The sequence below is a fragment of the Anomaloglossus baeobatrachus genome, chromosome 9 (assembly GCF_048569485.1).
Source record: "Anomaloglossus baeobatrachus isolate aAnoBae1 chromosome 9, aAnoBae1.hap1, whole genome shotgun sequence".
NCBI lineage: Eukaryota > Metazoa > Chordata > Amphibia > Anura > Aromobatidae > Anomaloglossus > Anomaloglossus baeobatrachus.
The window spans coordinates 135,329,305-135,350,397 of NC_134361.1; positions in this window are offsets into that span (position 1 = coordinate 135,329,305).

Sequence of the window (21,093 nt, forward strand, 5' to 3'; positions counted from 1 at the left end):
TACATTATAAAATTCATTGGTAAAGTGTTCCTTCTATTGTAAGTGTAAACGCAGTTAAACTCAAAAGAATATACACCTACAAAGCGTGTCTATGACATCTCTAACTGCGGAAGAACTGAGACACAACATGCAGGGAAGCGTTTGTGAAGATTCCTGGACTGAGGATATATATATAAAAAGAAAGACTGACATAAGCTGGACAGATGAAAGTAAGACAGTCACTTAGAGCAGGTCCTGGAAAGCACCGCGGGGAGCAGTGAGCGGAAGTTCTGTTCTGAAGTCTTTGGTGGAGTTTCACAATCCGAAACATGAGAGGAGACCAGGACAGCGGGGGGTTCATGTTCTCAGCTGACTAAATTAACAGCGCACAGCGTGCCATTTGCGTCTATTCCTTCAGTCCCTGTCACATCACAAATGTCTAAAATCTATATTTTTTGTCAATGTGGAAGTTATATTTCCCTTAAATTATTATTATAAATTGTAATTAAGAAATTTACAAAATATAATACTGTTGTCTATTTCTGTAAATTGCAGGGTCATGCAACATGCTCTATTTTTTATTTCAAGAAATATCTTCAGTCTCTGTCAAACCTTGACAAATGCACATGTAATACAGGGAGTGGTCAAATAACTTTCAGTACACACATCTCTCAGAACTGTTAGGCCGCTTTCACACTGCATTATAACATACACTCACTGGTCCCGTCGGAGCTTCCATCCAAATTCCCCCCGCCAAACGTGTTTCGGACACATGCGCCAACAGGGCCATTGGCTATAATGGTGCAGACAGAGTCACACTGTGCTCTGTCTTGCACCGTTTTCGGGCGCATATGCTTTCTGCAGGCAAATCCCCAACAAAGTCTACTACGTCTGGGTGTCCACCTGCAGAAAACTTATACGCTCGAAAACGGTTTCAAGGAGTGGGACAACAGAGAGGACTACAATGAGGTTCTAGACCTCACTTGGTATGTACCCAGAGGCATTCAAATCAGTAGCTCAGCAGAGGAGGAAGAGGAAGACGAGGAGGTTACTTTGCCACTTCCCACACAAAAATGCATGAGCTGCAAGGGTTGCCTAGCCTAGGCCTTTTTTGAGACCGCAAAGGATGACCCAACTTACTTTATCTGCCAACTTTGTAAAAAAAAAACAAAACGACTCAGTAGAGCCATAAATTGCAATAATTTGACTACTACACGCATGAACTGGCACATGCGCAACCAACATGTGTTATTCTGGGAATCTTACTGCACTAAAACATGGCCTCGCAGGCCTCGCCAACCACCAACCACCCCATCAACCACGTCTGCTGCTTCTTTCTTATCTGTCCTAATGGAAAGTGTTCTCACACAGGTCTTTGGCTGCAGAACCTTCACTTGTTTTTCCTCTACAGTTGGGGTGAGTGAGAGACACTCAGCTATTACAGAAGTGGACAAGCATGGTGGTTTTCAATTACCTTAGACACCGAGCACACCACATCTTTCTCAATCCACCATAACATCTCTGCCTACACCTCCCTCACAGTCTGCCAGTTTGTCATGTACACATTATTCCATCCTCTCTCAGCACAGTGGACAGCCCTCAGTCCCGCAGTTGTGGTCATGTAAAAGATTATTTCCTCTTTCAGATGCCAAAGCTAAGAGCTTGAACTTCACCATATCTAAACTGTTGGCACATGGAAATGCTGCCTTTCGGCTTGGTGGATACAGACAGTTTCCGAAAGCTGATGGCCATTCCAGTTCCCCAGTACTAGTTGCCCAGTCACCATTACTTCTCTAATAAAGCTGTGTTTGAGCTACACCAGCATGGCACAGACATCACCTGTTCCTTGAAAAACTTTGTGTTTGACAGGTTGCATTTCACCACTGACACCTGGAAACAAGCTTAAGTGTTACCCCGCCACCAACACTCCACGGACTTGAACCTCACTGAAACGCCTGACCCATGAGTGCCATCTTAGTGCACTATTTGCAACACAATTTCTTTGTGTACCCTGTTTTATCTGCATCTGGTACTGTACGTGTGTAACTGACCGCTCCATGAACCACCTTTTCACTTTTCTTTGACCCCCTGTTATCTCTGCCTATGCTTCCTACAAATGGGCTCAGCTTTGATTTAAATAATCAGGATGAGTACCTGACCCTGCCTTCTGTGATCCACCTGAGTGCTTTTCCAACACTATACAGTATATTTGCATCACATTGTTGACTTAGACATTGTTGGCGTGTGATTCCCTAAGTATAGATCTGTAAGTGTGTAGACAATGAATTAGGCCGAATTAAGCCGGAAGGGACTGGAAGGTACCGTATTTTTTGGACTATAGGACTCACCGGACTATAAGAAGCACCCTGGTTTTAGAGGAGGAAAATAGGAAAATAAAATTTTAAGCAAAAAATGTGGTCATGACACACTGTTATGGGGCGAGGATCTGCTGCTGACACTGTTATTGGGGTAATATCCCCAAATTCTCTACAAAGGTACCCTATCCTGGTAATAATCCTCCTGCCTTGTATATGATCACCATCCTTGTATGTATGTCCCTCATCCTGGTATAGCCCCCATCCTGCTATATACCCCCATCCTGCTCATATACCCCCATCCTGCTCATATACCCCATCCTGCTCAGAATATACCCCCTTCCTGGTACATACCCCCATCCTGCTATATACCCCCATCCTGCTATATGGCCTGTATCCTATGGCACAGAAAAAAAATAAACGTTTATACACACCTTTCCTCACATTGATCATCTTCCTCTCTGTCAGCAGCAGCGCCGCTGACCTGTGTGGAGCCGTCACCGTTCCCCTGCAGCATCGCAATGTCCTCCTGTCTGCCGACTCGCTGATGTGTGTCGAGCCATGTGTGCACAGCAATGACGTCATCACTGTTTTCACCGCTCTCTACACAGATCAGCTGGCCGACAGACAAAAGGACATCGCGAAGCTGCAGGGACCGGTGAGTATACCGCACTTATTCACTACCCCCCGTGCTGATGATGATGCGCGGGGGGGCAGTGAATATGGCCGCAAATGATCACTTCAGGCTGTAGTTGCCAGGGGTGATCACGTGGGCCGGCTGATAATTATGCGCGCATCCCCCGCCCATCATCCCGCCCATCTGTCAGCGCTGAGAGATGATGGGCAGGAGGATGGGCGTGCATATTAAATGAGCGGGCCCACGTGGTCACGGCAGGCACTGCTACAGCCTGCTCATGCCGCCGATGACCCACTCCACCGCAGAACCCTCATTCCCCGCAACCCTACATTCAGACTATAAGACACACCCCCCACTTTCCCCCAACATTTGGGGGGGAAAAGTGCATCTTATAGTCCAAAAAATAAGGTAACTGAATGCATAGTCACTGTTTCTCTTCACTTTTACCCCTATAATAGTTCATTTTCTACTTACCCCTCTGATCCCTACACCTTGTAAAAAACTATTCATCTTTCCTTCCATTCTCCTCACCCATCTAACCTCCTCCTCAGATCTTTTCTTCCACATAACACTGTTGTGAATTTCATTCGAGGGGGTGATGGTTTGGAGCTCCCTCTAGTGGTCAGGACTGGGGGTGAAACTGACTGTGCCTCAACAGGTGTGGGAGTTAATTGGGAGTTTGGTAAGCCCAATTGCAAATCAGCCTGGGTTATATAGTAGAGCAGTGTCTGCTGGCTGGGGCCGGTTATTATTGTTGTTCCTCAGTCTCTGAATTGGCTTGGAGTTGTCTCTCCATTTTTGCTGTGCCTGTCCCATTCCAGATAAGTTACAAGTTATTTGCTTTATTTCCTGATCCACACCTTGGGGTGTTTTTTTTTTCTTTTGCTTAAAGTCTGATTTCTTGCAGGAGAGGAATTGTTTTTCTGTTTTGATGAGCATGGGATTCTCCCTCTTCAGGTCCCACTGCAAGAAAAGGGAGATTGTCCCTGTTCTATTTGATTGTTTGCACTTTTGTATTTCTTGTGTTTTTTTTGGTATTTTGTTTCTCCCATTAGTTACAAGAGTACCTGATATAGTGGGAAAGAGTCCGTGTAGTCTCAATATGTTTCTTATCAGGAGATTGGTATTTTTCCGCAGGGTTTTTGCACTGACCGCAATCAGTTATCTGTCCTGTACTGTTCTATCTAGGGAGTCGGGCCTTGCCTTTGCTAATCTATATTTCCTATCTGTGTATTGTTTTTTCTTACATCACCGTTGGCTTTATATGTTGGGGGCTTGCTGTTCCTTTGGGGACTACTCTGAGGCAAGATAGGTTTCCTCATTTCTATCTGTGAGGTGTAGTAAGCTTCTCCAGCTGTGACGTGGCATCTAGGTGTGTTTAGGAACACTCCATGGCTACTTCTGGTGTGGTCTGACAGGTAGGGGATTGCGGTCGGCTCAGGCTCCAACTTTTCTTGTGTTTTTTCTGCTGATGGGATTTTTGTGATCATCCACAGTGACCGGATCGTAACATAACACCCTGTGTCACCGGACACACACAGCCACCTCATGGCTTCTTCTGCTTCACTTACTAACACCCTCTCTGCTTCTCCTCACTGCTGGGGATATCTCTAAAAATCCTGGCTCTCCTCACCACATCCCCATTGTCACATCCAACTGTCATCCACAATCTAAGTCAAATTTCCACAACCCTTTTAACTTTATACCCGTTTAGCCGGTCCCCACTCCCCCATTTTCACTAACAGGGACTCTATGGAACGCACTAAAATACTCTCCTTCCTTGGCATCACTGAAACCTGGCTCACCCCTTCTGAACTGCCTCTCCTGCTGCAGTTTCTTATAGTAGTCTCCATCTGTCTCACCCCCCCACCCCAGTAACAACCTTTCCAATAATTCCACTGCCACCCTCTGTTACTCTCCCCTCTTTTGAGGTGCACTCTGTCCGCATCTACTCCCCCTCCAACTTCCAAATGGCTACCATTTCCCGCCCTGCAGGGCTGCCACCACCTTTTTTGACCACTTCACTACCTAGCTACTAGAGTTGAGCGCGGTTCGCGGTTTGAGGTTCTCCAGTTCGCGGCTCGAGTGATTTTGGGGGCTGTTCTAGATCGAACTAGAACTCGAGCTTTTTGCTAAAGATCGATAGTTCTAGATACGTTCGAGAACGGTTCTAGCAGCAAAAAGACAAGCTAATTACTAGCTGGCTTTCCGCTGTAATAGTGTAAGTCACTCTGTGACTCACACTATTATGAAATTTCAGCGTATAGTGTGCGGGAACAGCGCATTCAGATCACTGCTGTTTGGATAATGGAGATCGCCATTTTTTTTTTTTTCCTTGTCTTCCTTCCCTAAGCCCGCGCGTGTACTGGGGCGGGCCATCATGTCAGCCAATCCCAGACACACACACAGTTAAGTGGACTTTTAGCCAGAGAAGCAACGGCATGTGTGATAGGATGTCCATGTCACATGTCCATGCATTATAAAAACGGACATTTTCCTCCAGCACGCCATTATCTGCCTTCTGCGTCTTGGTGTCAGTCACCGCTGGCGTAGCTCCTGGCTCCGATACTGCTGTGTACGCTCTATACACAGCGCTATACAGAATAGGGATAGAAGTTTCTATTAGTCCTTGTAAAAGCTAATACCGGCAGGGTCAGAGCCATAGGTGACAGTCAGGTCCGTGAAAACAGATTTTAACAGCTACACAAGATGACAGCGTTTGTGTAGCTAAGGTCAGGGATTTCCTCGCTGCATTTCCCCATTAGGAGGGATAGAAAGGGAGGCTTCCTTTCCTCTACTCAGACCCACAACCCTGCCACTGTACCCTCCTGCCCTTTGCACACTCAAACTCATTGTTACTAAGCCATTATACTAGCAAACACTGAGTAAACTTAGTGGCATCCTAAAAGTGGCTGTTGGACTTCCATTAGTGTCCCATTGGTTCAAACCTATGTGCAGCACCTCTGCATTGCACACTCAAACTCATTGTTACTAAGCCATTATACTAGCAAACACTGAGTAAACTTAGTGGCATCCTAAAAGTGGCTGTTGGACTTCCATTAGTGTCCCACTGGTGCAAACCTATGTGCAGCATCACTGCATTGCACACTCAAACTCATTGTTACTAAGCCATTATACTAGCAAACACTGAGTAAACTTAGTGGCATCCTAAAAGTGGCTGTTGGACTTCCATTAGTGTCCCACTGGTGCAAACCTATGTGCAGCACCTCTGCATTGCACACTCAAACTCATTGTTACTAAGCCATTATACTAGCAAACTATGCTGCCAGTTTAAGGGCCGTAGTTGCATTGTCAGGGATAGTTATTGTTGTTTTTTCTGCTGTTAATAAAGATAGACCACCGCTGAAATCTACACCACCTCTCAATTTTTACTACCACATTTTAAGTGCACAACCTTGTCACAATCAAAATGAGTGGCAAAATGACAGATGCTGGTGGAAAGGGGAAGAGGCGTGTTGGAAAAGGAAAACAAGGGTTTGTCCGTGGGGAAGGTGGCAAAGCTCCATTAAAAAAAAGAATGTGCTTGAATGGATCTCAAGTGTTCCAACAAGTGCCCTCTCCGCCACCTCAACTACCGCATGCAATAAACACCAGTCCTCTGAGTTGTCGTCCCAATCACACTTGCTTTCTTCTAGCTCTCAAGTTTCCATCCGCCCTGCACAGTATGGTGGAACAGAGATGGCTGAGTCTGCAGAGCTGTTCAGTCACACTATAGCCTGGGAATCAGAGGTCTGCTCCCAAGCTATAGTGAGTACAGACCAGGAAATGGTCTGCAGTGATGCCCAGAACTTTTGTGACTCAGATTAAGGCCGTGATGACCAAGTTTCTGAGCATAATGTTGACCCTTATTCACAAACTGAAACACCTGTTGAAATAGACAATGAGGAACATACTGATGACGATGAGACGCAGATACCAGATTGGGATAACAACTTAAATATTCGGTCAGGGCAAGAAGAGGCTCGGTCTGAGGGTGAGGGGAGTGCAAACACAACAATTGATGAGGACGTTCTAGATCCCACCTACTGTCAACCCACAGTCAGGCCCTCGAGGAGGTCAACAGAGACGGTGGAGGAGGATGCAACTGACGACGAAGTTACCTTGCACCTTCCTGGACAGAGTCGGAGTACTGGTAGCACGTCTACAACTGCATCCTCAGCCACCACTGTGCCTCTGAGCACTAGTCGGGGTGCATCAGCAGGTCGCATGCCCTCTAAGCCTTGCCTAGCCTGGTCCTTTTTTGACATAGCAAAAGATCGCCCAAATTATGTGATCTGTAAAATTTGTTGTGATTCTGTTAGTAGAGGGCAAAACCTCAGCAGTTTGACAACTTCTTCTATGAATCGTCACATGAATAAATATCATATGTCCCAGTGGGAAGCTCACCGTGCTGCAATGCGGCCTAGCGGAGCGAACCATTCACCGCCTGCCCCTTTCAGTGCATCCGCGCGCTCTTCATCTTCTAGGACTGTGGTGACAGCTGTCCCACCTGGTTTTCCACGCACAACTTCCACCACTGTAACCGCAACAGGCAGTTTGCTTGGTAGGTCGTCAGTTGGTTTGGAAGGGGAAACAAGTGCATGTGTACAGCTCTCTCAGACATCGATAGCACCAACGTTGGATGAAGGCAACATCATGTCTACGCCTGCACTTTCCTCACAAACCTGCATTTTTCCAGGGACACCCTACTCAACACCGTCTACACACAGCAGCCAGATCTCTGTCCCTCAGATGTGGACAAATAAAAGGCCATTTCCTGCGACCCATGACAAAGCTAAGAGGTTGACTTTATCCCTATGTAAGCTCTTGGCTACCGAAATGCTGCCTTTCCGCCTGGTGGACACACAGGATTTTAGAGACCTTATGTCTGTCGCTGTGCCCCAGTACCAGATGCCCAGTCGCCACTACTTCTCTAAGAAAGGTGTGCCCACGCTACACCAGCATGTCGCACACAACATCACCGCTTCCTTGAGAAACTCTGTGTGTGAACGGGTGCATTTCACCACCGATACTTGGACCAGTAAGCATGGACAGGGACGTTACATGTCGCTGACTGGGCACTGGGTAACTATGGTGATAGATGGTGAAGGGTCTGCTGCATAAGTCTTGCCGTCCCCACGACTTGTGTGGCAATCCTCTGTCTGTCCAAGTTCCGCACACTGCTTCTGCCTCCTCCACCTCATCTGGGTCCTCCACCTCCGCCCCAAGCCTGCCTGGTCAGGCCACCAGCGTTCTCACTGCACAGAAGGAATCACGCACCCCTCATTACTATGCTGGCAGCAGAGCGCAATGGCATCAGGCGGTCTTTAGCTTGACATGTCTTGGAAATAGGAGTCACACAGCGGCTGAGTTGTGGGCAGCTATGGAGACTGAGTTTAATAAATGGTTGTCTCCACTCAACCTGCAGCCTGGTAAGGCCGTGTGCGACAATGCTGCAAACCTGGGTGCGGCCCTTCGCCTGGGCAAGGTGACACACGTGCCTTGTATGGCTCACGTGTTGAACCTTGTTGTCCAGCAATTTTTAACACACTATCCCTGCCTAGATGGCCTTCTGAACAGGGCACGAAAACTGTCTGCTCAATTCCGCCGTTCAACCACCGCTGATGAGCGACTTGCATCACTCCAGACGTCTTTCGGCCTGCCGGTTCATCGCCTGAAATGCGATGTGGCGACACACTGGAATTCGACTCTCCACATGTTACAGCGACTGTGGCAGCACCGCCGAGCCCTGGTGCAATACGTCATGACCTATAGCCTGGGCCAATGAGATGCAGAGGTGGGGCAGATCACCCTGATGGAGTGGTCTCAGATCAAGGACCTATGCACCCTTCTGCACAGTTTCGACATGGCGACGAATATGTTTAGCGCTGACAATGCCATTATCAGCATGACAATTCCAGTCATTTACATGCTGGAGCACACGCTAAACACTATTTGGAGTCAGGAGATGGGACAACAGGAAGGGGAGGAACTACAGGAGGATTCATATGCGCAAGACACAACAACATCACCAAGGTCCAGACGTTCATCATCACCAACGCGGCAGGCATGGGACCATGGGGGACAGGGATCAACAAAGGCGCATGGTAGCAGGCGAAATGTTGAGGAAGGTGCAGGAGAACATGAAGAAATGGAGGACGAACTGTCCATGGACATGAAAGACTCAGCGGATGAGGGATACCTTGGTCAAATTTCAGTTGAAAGAGGTTGGGGGGAGATGTCAGAGGAAGAAAGAACGGTTAGCACCTCTATGCCACAAACACAGCGTGGACTTGGTCCGCATGGCTGCGCAAGACACATGAGTGCCTTCTTGCTGCACTACCTCCAACATGACCCTCGTATTGTCAAAATTAGAAGTGAAGATGACTACTGGATTGCCACACTATTAGATCCCCGGTACAAGTCCAAATTTTGTGACATAATTCCAGCCATAGAAAGGGACGCACGCATGCAGGAGTATCAGCAGAAGCTGTTACTCGATCTTAGCTCGGCTTTTCCACCAAACAACCGTGCAGGTGCAGGGAGTGAATCTCCAAGGAGTATCTCCAAATGAACATCGATGCCATTACTTTGCAAATGGAGCCTTGCTCATTTTGGGCTTCAAATCTTGAAAAATGGCCAGAGCTCTCCACTGACGCCTTGGAGATTTTGTCGTGTCCAGCTGCCAGCGTTGTCTCTGAACGTGTCTTCAGTGCTGCTGGGTGTGTGCTGACAGATAAGCGCACGCGTCTGTCCAGTGACAATGTGGACAGACTAACGTTCATCAAAATGAACAAGTCATGGATCCACAGGGAATTTATTACCCCTGTGTCATCCTGGGGAGAGTAAATGCTTGTGTATTTTGAATGTGCTTGATGCAAATCTAGCTGTGAAGTGTACAACTAGGGCACAAATGCTGCCACTGATGGGGTGTCTGTGTGGCCCAATTTTTGGAAAAAAGGGAGACTCTTCTTGGAGTAACCCTTGCTGTGTTTTTAAAAATGATCAAAGATGCACAACGCTGGGATCAGGAAAGACTTTGCTACCTACCCCGGTGTCATCCTGGGGACGGTTAAGTATGGCGTATTTTTGAATGTGCTTGATGCAAATCTAGCTGTGAAGTGTACAACTGGGGCACAAGTGCTGCCACTGAAAGGGTGGGTGTGTGTGTGGCCCAATTTTTGGAAAAAAGGGAGACTCCGCTTGGAGTAACCCTTGCTTACATTGTTTTTAAAAATGATCCAAGATGCACAGAGCTGGGATCAGGAAAGACTTTGCTACCTACCCCGGTGTCATCCTGGGGACGGTTAAGTATGGCGTATTTTTGAATGTGCTTGATGCAAATCTAGCTGTGAAGTGTACAACTGGGGCACAAGTGCTGCCACTGAAGGGGTGGGTGTGTGTGTGGCCCAATTTTTGGAAAAAAGGGAGACTCCGCTTGGAGTAACCGTTGCTTACATTGTTTTTAAAAATGATCCAAGATGCACAGAGCTGGGATCAGGAAAGACTTTGCTACCTACCCCGGTGTCATCCTGGGGACGGTTAAGTATGGCGTATTTTTGAATGTGCTTGATGCAAATCTAGCTGTGAAGTGTACAACTGGGGCACAAGAGCTGCCACTGAAGGGGTGGGTGTGTGTGGGGCCCAATTTTTGGAAAAAAGGGAGACTCCGCTTGGAGTCACCTTGCGGTGTTTTACATGATTTTAGAAGGGCGTGCCATGCCTATATCTGTGTCTCCTCTTTTTCCTTGTCCTGCTCTTTTGTTTTCGCATAAGTATATGTCCTTGTCACTTTCCCATGTGTTTGTGTTGTGTTGTGAGTTGTTTGTCACCTTTTGGACACCTTTGAGGGTGTTTTCTAGGTGGTTTTATGTGTTTGTGATTGCCTGCTATTGTTTCCTATGCGGTTCGAGTGGTTCGTCGAACGTTCGCCAAACCGAACTCGAACGAGACCTCCGATCGGCGAACCGAACTGGAGCCGAACCGCGACCGGTTCGCTCATCTCTACTAGCTACCTTATTTCCTTTCCACCGACATCCCCACCATCATCATGAGTGACTTTAAAATCCCCATTGACATTTCCCACTCATCTGTTTCTAAAAGTCTAAAGGCCCCGTCACACACAGAGATAAATCTTTGGCAGATCTGTGGTTGCAGTGCAATCATGGACATATTGTTCCATTTGTGCACAGTCACAAACCTGGCACTGATTGTCCACAATTTCACTGCAACCACAGATCTGCCGCAGATTTATCTCTGTGTGTGACAGGGCCTTTACACTTACTTCCTCCTTTGGTCTCACTCAATGGTCTTCTGCAGCTACTCACAAATATAGCTGTTATGAACTGGTAACCATGAATGATCAAAAGAAATCCCAATAATGAGGAAAAAACAAAAACACAAAAGTAGTCTGAAACTAAGCTGACCACAATCCCATATCTATCGGACAACACTAGAAGTAGCAGTTCCTAACACACCTAGACACCTCGTCACTGCAGGAGAAACTTGCTACGCCTCAAAGATAGAAATGAGAATCCGAACTTGCCTCAGAGTAGTTTCCAAAGGAATAGCAAGCCCCCAACATGTAACGACGGTGATGTAAGAAAACACAATACACAGAAAATATAGATTAGCAAAGGTGAAGCCCGACCTACTACACTGTCATTGTATGCAGAATTATTAGGCAGGTTGTATTTTTGAGGATTTTTTTATTATTGATCAACAACTATGTTCTCAATCAACCCAAAAGACTCATAAATATCAAAGCCTAATATTTTTGGAAGTTGGAGTGTTTTTTTTAGATTTGGCTATCTTAGGAAGGTATCTGTTTGTGCAGGTAACTATTACTGTGCAGAATTATTAGGCAACTTAATAAAAATAAATATATTTCCAACTCCCTTGTTTATTTTCACCAGGTAAACCAATATAACTGCACAGAATTTAGAAATAAACATTTCTGACATTCAAAAACAAAACCCCAAAAAATTAGTGACCAATATAGCCACCTTTCTTTATGATGACATTCAACAGCCTACCAAACATAGATTCTGTCAGTTGTTTGATCTGTTTACGATCAACGTTGCGTGCAGCAGCCACCACAGCCTCCCAGACACTGTTCCAAGAGGTGTACTGTTTTCCCTCCCTGTTGATCTTACATTTTATGAGGGACCACAGGTTCTCTAGGGGATTCAGATCAGGTGAACAAGGAGACCTTGTCATTATTTTTTCATCTTTTAGACCTTTACTGGCCAGCAACGCTGTGTAGTAGTTGGATGCATGTGATGAAGCATTGTCCTGCATGAAAATCATGTTTTTCTTAAACAATACCGACTTCTTCCTGTACCACTGCTTGAAGAAGTTGTCTTCCAGAAACTCGCAGAAGGTCTGGGAGTTGAGCTTCACTCCATCCTCAACCTGAAAAGGTCCCAGCCCATACTAGTACCCCACCTTCACCTTGATGGCATCTGAGTTGGAGTGGAACTCTCTGCCCTTTACTGATCCAGCCTCTGGCCCATCCATCTGGCCCATCAAGAGTCACTCTCATTTCATCAATCCATAAAACCTTTGAAAAATCAGTCTTAAGATATTTCTTGGCCCAGTCTTGACGTTTTATCTTATGTTGTTCAAAGGTGGTCGTTTTTCAGCCTTCCTTACCTTGGCCATGTTCCTGAGTATGGCACACTTTGTGCTTTTTGATACTCCAGTAACGTTGCAGCTCTGAAATATGGCCAAACAGGTGGCAAATGGCATCTTGGCAGCTTCACGCTTGTTTTTCCTCAATTTATGTGCAGTTATTTGCGCCTTTTTTGCCCAACACGCTTTTTGCGACCCTGTTGGCTATTTTCAAACGCTTCAAATGTTTGGCAATTTCAAGACTGCTGCATCCCTCTGCAAGACATCTTACAATTTTGGACTTTTCAGAGCCCGTCAAATCTCTCTTCTGACCCATTTTGCCAAAGGAAAGGAAGTTGTTTAATAATTAAGCACACCTTATATAGGGTGTTGATGTTATTACACCACACCCCTCCTCTTAACAGAGATGCACATCACCTGATTTACTTAATTGGTGGTTGGCTCTCAAGCCTGTACACCTTGGAATAGGACAACATGTATAAAAAGTATCATGTGATCAAAATACCCATTTACCTAGTAATTCTGCACACAGTGTAGATACAACAGGACAGGAAAGATAACTGATTGCGGCCAGCAAAAAACCCTGCAAAAAATAAAAAACTCCAGATAGCAAAGAGTCCCAAGACCACACGGTCTTTCCCCCACTATATCAGGTATTCTTGCGCTTGACACTTTAAACAGGACTGCAGATATAATGGGAAGAAACAAAATCACAGATCAAATAATATTCAAAATTGCAAATAATCAAAATCAGAACAGGGAGAAACTCCCTTTCTTCCTGAAGAAACTGCCCTCTCAAAAATAGCAGAGAGCCAGATCCTCACATACAAGAAAACAAACACAGAACAAAATGGAAACAAAAACACAAACACCCGTAGGTGCAAAACTAGCAAAAAGGAAAACCAGCAGACTTATCTGGAGTGAATTCTGGTGCAGGATAAATAAACGAAACTGAAGGACAAACTCCAAACTATCTTCAGAGGCAGAAGCATTTATCAATGGCAACAGCCAAGCAGAAACTGCTCTCTTGACTACACCAGGCTGGTCTGCAATAGGACTTCCTGGATTCCAAATTAATTCCAACACCTGTTTGAGTCACAGATTCAGACTCAGATTCATTACCATTCCTGGCCACCAGAGGGAGCTCCACAGCAGCACCCACTCGAATGACATTCACAACAGTACCCCTCCTTGAGGAGGGGGTCACTGAACACTCACCAGAGCCATCGGGTCTGTCAGGATGGGCATGACGAAAGGAACAAACCAATCTGTCAGTGTGAATGTCAGAAGGAAAAACCCAAGAATTGTCCTCCTGACCATAACCCTTCCACTTAACAAGGTACTGAAGCTTTCGTCTATTAAGGCGGGAATCCAAAATTTTCTCTACTTCATACTCTAGATCCCCGTCTACCAACACAGGAACAGGAGGTGCCGCTGTGGGAACTGCTGGTTCTACATGTTTCTTTAACAAAGACTTATGAAAAACATTGTGAATTTTAAAAGACTCAGCATGAGCCAAACAAAAAGATACAGGATTAATAATCTCCGAAATCTTATAAGGCCCAATAAATCTTAAATTTAGGAGAAGAAACTCTCATAGGAATATTTTTGGAGAACAACCAAACCATATCCCCCACTTTAAAGCGGGGGCCAACAGTCCTGCGTCGGTTGGTAAACCTTTGGGCATTCTCCTGGAACTGAAACAATTTGTCCACTACTTGACCCCAAATCTGCTGCATTCTCTCCACCACAGAATCAATTCCCGGACAGGCCGAAGGCTCAAACTGCCCTGAAGAAAACCTGGGATGAAACCCAAAATTGCAGAAAAAAGAAGACATCAAAGTAGCAAAGTTAGCCCTATTATTGAGAGCAAACTCTGCCAATGGCAAAAATGAAACCCAGTCATCCTGATCCACAGATACAAAACACCTAAAATAGGTTTCCAAGGTCTGGTTTGCTCTCTCAGTCTGATCATTGGTCTGAGGATGAAAAGCAGAACAAAAAGACAGCTCAATTCCTAATTTAGAGCAAAACGTTCTCCAAAATCTGGACACAAACTGCACTCCTCTGTCTGACATAATATTCTAAGGAATATCATGTAAACGAACCACCTGTTGCAAAAAAAAAAGGGTACCAACTCTGATGAAGATGGCAACTTAGGCAATGGTACCAAATGGACCATCTTAGAAAATCTATCAGAAATAACCCAAATTACCGTCATCCTCTGAGAGATAGGAAGATCCAAAATAAAATCCGTAGCGATATGAGTCCAAGGTCTCTTAGGTATAGGCAATGGCAAGAACAACCCAATAGAAAGTGAACAACAAGGGTTGGATCTTGAACAAATCCCACAAGACTGCACAAAACTTCTGACATCCCGAGATAAAAAGGCCACCAAAAGTCCTACTCACTAGATCCCTAGTACCAAAAATCTCAGGATGACTAGCCAAGACGGAACAATGAATCTCGGACTTAACTCTACTTTTCCATTGATCAGGCACATATAGTTTCCCCACAGGACATCTCTCCGGTTTGTCCCCCTGAAATCTGTCAAGTTCTAAGCTCAAATAGGACGAAATGGCGGAGAGGACCACACCTTCAGTCAGGATGGTAGATGGCCCAGCAACATCAAGAGAATCAGGAAAGAAACTTCTAGAGAGGGCATCAGCTTTAACATTCTTGGTGCCCAGAAGAAAAGAAACCACAAAATCGAAACGCGTAAAAAATAGAGCCCACCTAGCCTGCCTAGGATTCTGTCTCTTGGCAGATTCAAGGTAGGTCAGATTCTTATGATCAGTGAGCATCACAATTTGATGTCTAGCCCCTCCAACCAATGTCTCCATTCTTCAAAAACCCACTTCATAGCCAATAATTCCCAATTAGCCACATCGTAGTTTCGTTAAGATGGAGAAAATTTCTGAGACAAGAAGGCACAAGGCTTCAGTTTGGAATTTATAGGATCTCATTGAGACAAAACAGCTCCTGCTCCAATCTCGGAGGCATCTATCTCCACTTGAAACAGAAGAGGAACATCAGGTTGCTGCAGAACTGGGGCAGAAGTGAACCTCTTTTCAAGTTCCTGAAAGGCCATAATTGCTTCTGGGGTCCAATTCTGAACATCAGCTACCTTATTGGTCAAGTCAGTCAAAGGCTTAACAATACTATAGAAATTGCCTATAAATATACGGTAAAAATTTGCAAAACCGAAAAATTTATGAAGGGATTTCAAAGAAGTAGGCTGAAGCCAGTCATAAATGGCCTGGACCTTGACCGGATCCATTTCAATAGAAGACGGGGACAAAATAAACCCCGAAAAGGAAATTTTTTTGTACGCCAAAGATACATTTTGACCCCTTAACATACAATGCATTGTTCTTAAGTACCTAAAAAACAGTCCAAACTTGCTCAACATAAGTCCTAATCATCAGAAAAAATCAAAATATCATCCAAATAGACGATCAGAAATTTACCAATTAGATCCCGGAAAATATCATTCTTAAATGACTGGAAGACAGAAGGAGCATTAGTGAGCCCAAAAGGCATCACTAGGTACTCACAATGCCACTCAGGGGTATTAAAAGCCATCTTCCATTCATCACCCTCCTTAATTTGAATGAAATTGTACGCCCCCTTAAGATCAAGTTTAGTAAACCATTTAGCCCCCTTAACTCTGGAAAACAGATCTGACATCAGGGGCAAAGGATACTGATCTTTAACAGTGATTTTATTAAGGAAGCCATAGTCAATACAAGGCCTCAATGACCTGTCCTTCTTGGACACAAAGAAAAAAAACGGCACCCAGGGGTGAAGATGACGGTCTAATATGACCTTTTTCCAATGACTCCTTAATATAAGTTCGCATAGCATCATGTTCGGGCACAGACAAATTGAATCCGTCCCTTAGGAAATTTGCATCCTGGCACTAATTCAATGGCACAATCACAGTCCCTATGGGGAGGCAAGGAATCATATACAGTCTCATTAAACATATCAAGGAAGTCCGACAAATATTCAGGTACATCATGTGTCTGAGCAGAAATAGACAACACAGACAAGGATCTCCAATCTAGAACTGAATTATGGGTATGCAGCCAAGGGAATCCCAGTAGCAAAATATCATGCAAGTTGTGTAGTACCAAAAGTTTACAATTCTCCTGATGAGCTGGTACAACCCTCATAGTCACCTGGGTCCAAAATTGGGGTTTATTCTCAGCTAAGGGAGTAGCATCAATGCCCCTTAAAGTAATAGGGGTTTGCAAAGGTACCATGGGAAAGCCACAACTTTTAGCAAACCCAAAATCCATTAAGTTCAGGGCGGCCCCTGAATCAAGAAAAGCCATAGCAGAAAACAAGGATAACGAGCAAATTAAAGAGACTGACAAAAGAAATTTAGGTTGCACAGTACCCACAGTAAATGAACGAGCAAATCACTTTTCTCGTTTAGGGCAGACAGAGATAGTGTGAGAAGCGTCTCCACAACAGAAACAGTTTTTTTCTCCGTCTAAAACCCTGCCGTTCAGCATTAGAGAGAACCCTATCACACTGCATAAGCTCCGAAGACTGTTCCACAAGCAATACATCTGCACCTATCATTTTGCGCTCGCGTAAACGTCTATCTATCTGAATGGCTAAGGTCATAGAGGCATCGAGACCCGAAGGGATTGAAAATCTCAACATAACATCTTTCACAGTATCCGCAAGAGCCTTCCGAAAAAGTGCCACAAGAGCATCATCATTTCATTTGGTAAAGACCGCCCACTTTCTGAATCTCTGGCAAAAAATTTCAGCAGAATCCTGACCCTGGACCAATGCCAACAAGGCCTTCTCAGCTTGATCCACAACATTAGGTTTGTCATACAACAATCCCAGGGCCTGAAAAAGGAATTCACATCAGCAAGAATCGGATCACCAGGAACCAAGGAAAAGGCCCAGATCTGAGGGTCACCGCGCTACAAGGAGATGCCAATCCTAACCTGCTGCATGGGACTCCCTGAGGACTTAGGTCTTAAAGCAAAATATAATTTACAATTATTTTTAAAGTTCAGAAATTTAGACCTATCCACCGAGAACAATTCAGGAACGGGAATTTTAGGTTCTACCACAGGAGTCTGTCTAAGATAAGCTGATATACCCTGAACCTCAGAAGCAAGATGCTCAACATGATCAGACAACTAGTTAACATCCATGCCAGCAAAAGATCTTCCATGGAACCCAAAGAATAAGAGGAAAAATATACAGAAATAAAAAACAAAATTTCCCTTCTTTTGAGTACCTTTTTTTGTGTGGCCGGTGATACTGTTATGAACTAGTAACCGTGGACGATCACAAAAAATCCCATTAATCAGGAAAAAACAAAACCACAAGAGTAGTTGGAAACTAAGCTGACCGCAATCCCCTACCTATCAGACAACACTAGAAGTAGCAGTGGGATGTTTAGAAGTAGCAGTGGGATGTTCCTAACACACCTAGACACCTCGTCAATGCCGGAAAAACTTGCAACACATCAAAGATAGAAATGAGGAATCCTAACTTGCCTCAAAACAGTCTCCAAAGGAATAGCAAGCCCCCAACATGTAACGACGGTGATGTAAGAAAACACAATACACAGAAAATATAGATTAGCAAAGGTGAGGCTCGACTTACCAGATACAACAGGACAGGAAAGATAACTGATTGCGGCCAGCAAAAAAAACCTGCAAAAAATACCTAAGTCCTGATAGAAAAAAGTCCTAAGACCACACGGTCTTTCCTCTACTATATCAGGTACTCTTGTGCCAGAAACTGTAAACAGAACGTAAGACATAATTGGAAGAAACAAAATCACAGAACAAATAATATTTAAAAGAGCAAATAATTAAAATCAGAACAGGAAGAAACTCTCTTTCTTGCTGAAGGAACTGCCCTCTCAAAAATAGCAGAGAGCTAGATCCTCACATACAAGAAAACAAACACAGAACAAAATGGAAACAAAAACACAAACACCCGTAGGTGCAAAACCAGCAAAAAGGAAAACTAGCAGACTTATCTGGATTGAATTCTAGTGCAGGATAAATAGAGGAAACTGAAGGACAAACTCCAAACCATCTTCAGAGGTAGAAGCAAATATTTATCACCGGCAGCACCCAAGCAGAAACTGCTCTCTTAAATACACCAGGCTGGTCTGCAATAGGACTTCCTGGATGCCAAATTAATTCCAACACCTGTTTAAGTCATAGATTCAGACTCAGCTTCATTACCATTCCTGGCCACCAGACGGAGCTCCATACCAGCACCCATCCAAATGACATTCACAACAGATGGCCACACACTGGACCTCATCTTCACTCGCCTCTGTTCCCTATCTAACCTCTCTAACTCGCCTGTCCCCCTGTCTGACCACAATCTACTAACATTCTCTTCCCTCTCTCCTCCAAGTACGCAACCTCCCCTCCACAAACTTTCACACCCTCGCAGAAATATTAAACACATTGAGGTACATGCACTTTCACTGTCCCTTCTCCCTCTTGCAGACATTGCTTCTTTACACAATGCAGATGCTGCTGCCACTTTATACAACACCACCATCTCTGCAGCTCTCGAATCAGCTGCCCCCCTCACACACACACCTACACAATCAACAGGCAACCCTGGCACACGAGTAAGACTAAAGAATTGATGAGCTTCCAGAATCGCTGAGCGCAGATGGAAGAGGTCTCATTCCGCTGAGCACTTCGTCACATACAAACAGGCTCCCACCACTTTCAAGTCTGCACTCACTGCTGCAAAACAAACCTACTTCTCATCTCTCATATCCTCTCTATCTCACAATCCTAAACAGCTATTCAACACTTTCAACTCCCTCCTCCAGCCCCCAGCACCACCTCCCTGTCCTTTCATCTCAGCTGAAGACTGTGCCTCTTTCTTCAAGCAGAATATTGACAACATCAGAGCAAGCTTTGGCCCACAATCACCACAGCCCCTACTCACAACTACTCAGCCTTCTTCCTCCAAATCCAGCTTCTCCACCATGACAGAAGATCATCTTTACACTCTACTTTCAATATCACATCTCACAACCTGCCTGCTTGATCCACTCCCATCCCACCTTATCCCCAATCTCACCACAGTCTTCATCCCAACCCTAACACATCTCTTCAACCTATCACTAACAACTGGTGTATTCCCTTCATGGTTTAAACATGCATCCATTACACCCATCCTCAAAAAGCCCTCCCTTGACCCTTCCTCTGTGTCAAACTATCACCCCATATCACTTCTCTCCTATGCCTCAAAACTACTTGCACAGCATGTCCATCTTGAACTGTCCTCACACCTCTCTTCCTGCTCCCTCTTTTACCGGCTACAATCTGGCTTCCGACCGCATCACTCTACTGAAAACTGCCCTAACCATAGTCACTAATGACCTACTAACCGCCAAAGCCAAGCGACACTATTTTGTCCTCCTCCTCCTGGACCTGTCCTCTGCCTTTGACACAGTAGAAATTCCCTTCTACTACAGATTCTCTCATGTCTGGGCAGCACAGACTTGGCCCTATCCTGGATCTCCTCATACTTAACCGACCAAACTTTCAGAGTCTCCCACTCTCACACCACTTCCTCACATCTCTCCCCCTATTTGTTGGTGTCCCCCAAAGTTCAGTTCTAGGACCCCTGCTGTTCTCCATCTATACCTTCGGCCTGGGACAGCTCATAGAGTCCCACGGCTTTCTGTATCACCTCTACGCTGATGATACGCAGATCTACCTCTCTAGACCTGACATCACCTCTCTACTAACCAGAATCCCACATTGTCTGTCTGCTATTTCATCCTTTTTCTCTGCTCGATTCCTAAAACTGAACATGGACAAAACAGAATTCATCATCTTTCCTCCTTCTCACTCAAGCCCCCCACCTGACATATCCATCAATGTCAGTGGCTGTTCACTTTCCCCAGTCCCACGTGCTTGCTGCCTAGGAGTAACTCTAGACTATGATCTCTCTTTCAAGTCACACATCCAATCCCACTTCACCTCCTTCCACTTCCAACTCAAAAATATTTCCCGGATCCATACATTCCTTTCCCAAGAAGCTGAAAAAACCCTAGTGCATGCCCTTATTATTTCCTGCCTGGATTATTGCAGCCGCCTGCTCTGTGGCCTCCCTTCTAACAGTCACGCACCCCTACAATCCATTCTAAACTGCCTGACTAATCCACCTGTGCCCCCGCTACTCCCCGACCTCTCCTCTCTGCCAATCCCTTCACTGGCTTCCCATTACCCAACGACTCCAGTTCAAAACCCTAACTATGACCTACGAAGCCATCCACAACTTGTCTCGTCCCCACATCTGTGACCTTCTTCCTTACTCCCCTCTCATTTCCTCTTCCCACCATCGCATCCAAGATTTCTTGCATGCCTCCCCCATACTCTGGAGTGCCCTGCCACAACATATCAGACTCTCGCCTACCTTGACAAGCTTCAAAAGAAACCTGAAGACCCACCTCTTCCGACAAGCCTACAACCTGCTGTAACCCTCAGTCTGATACAGCGC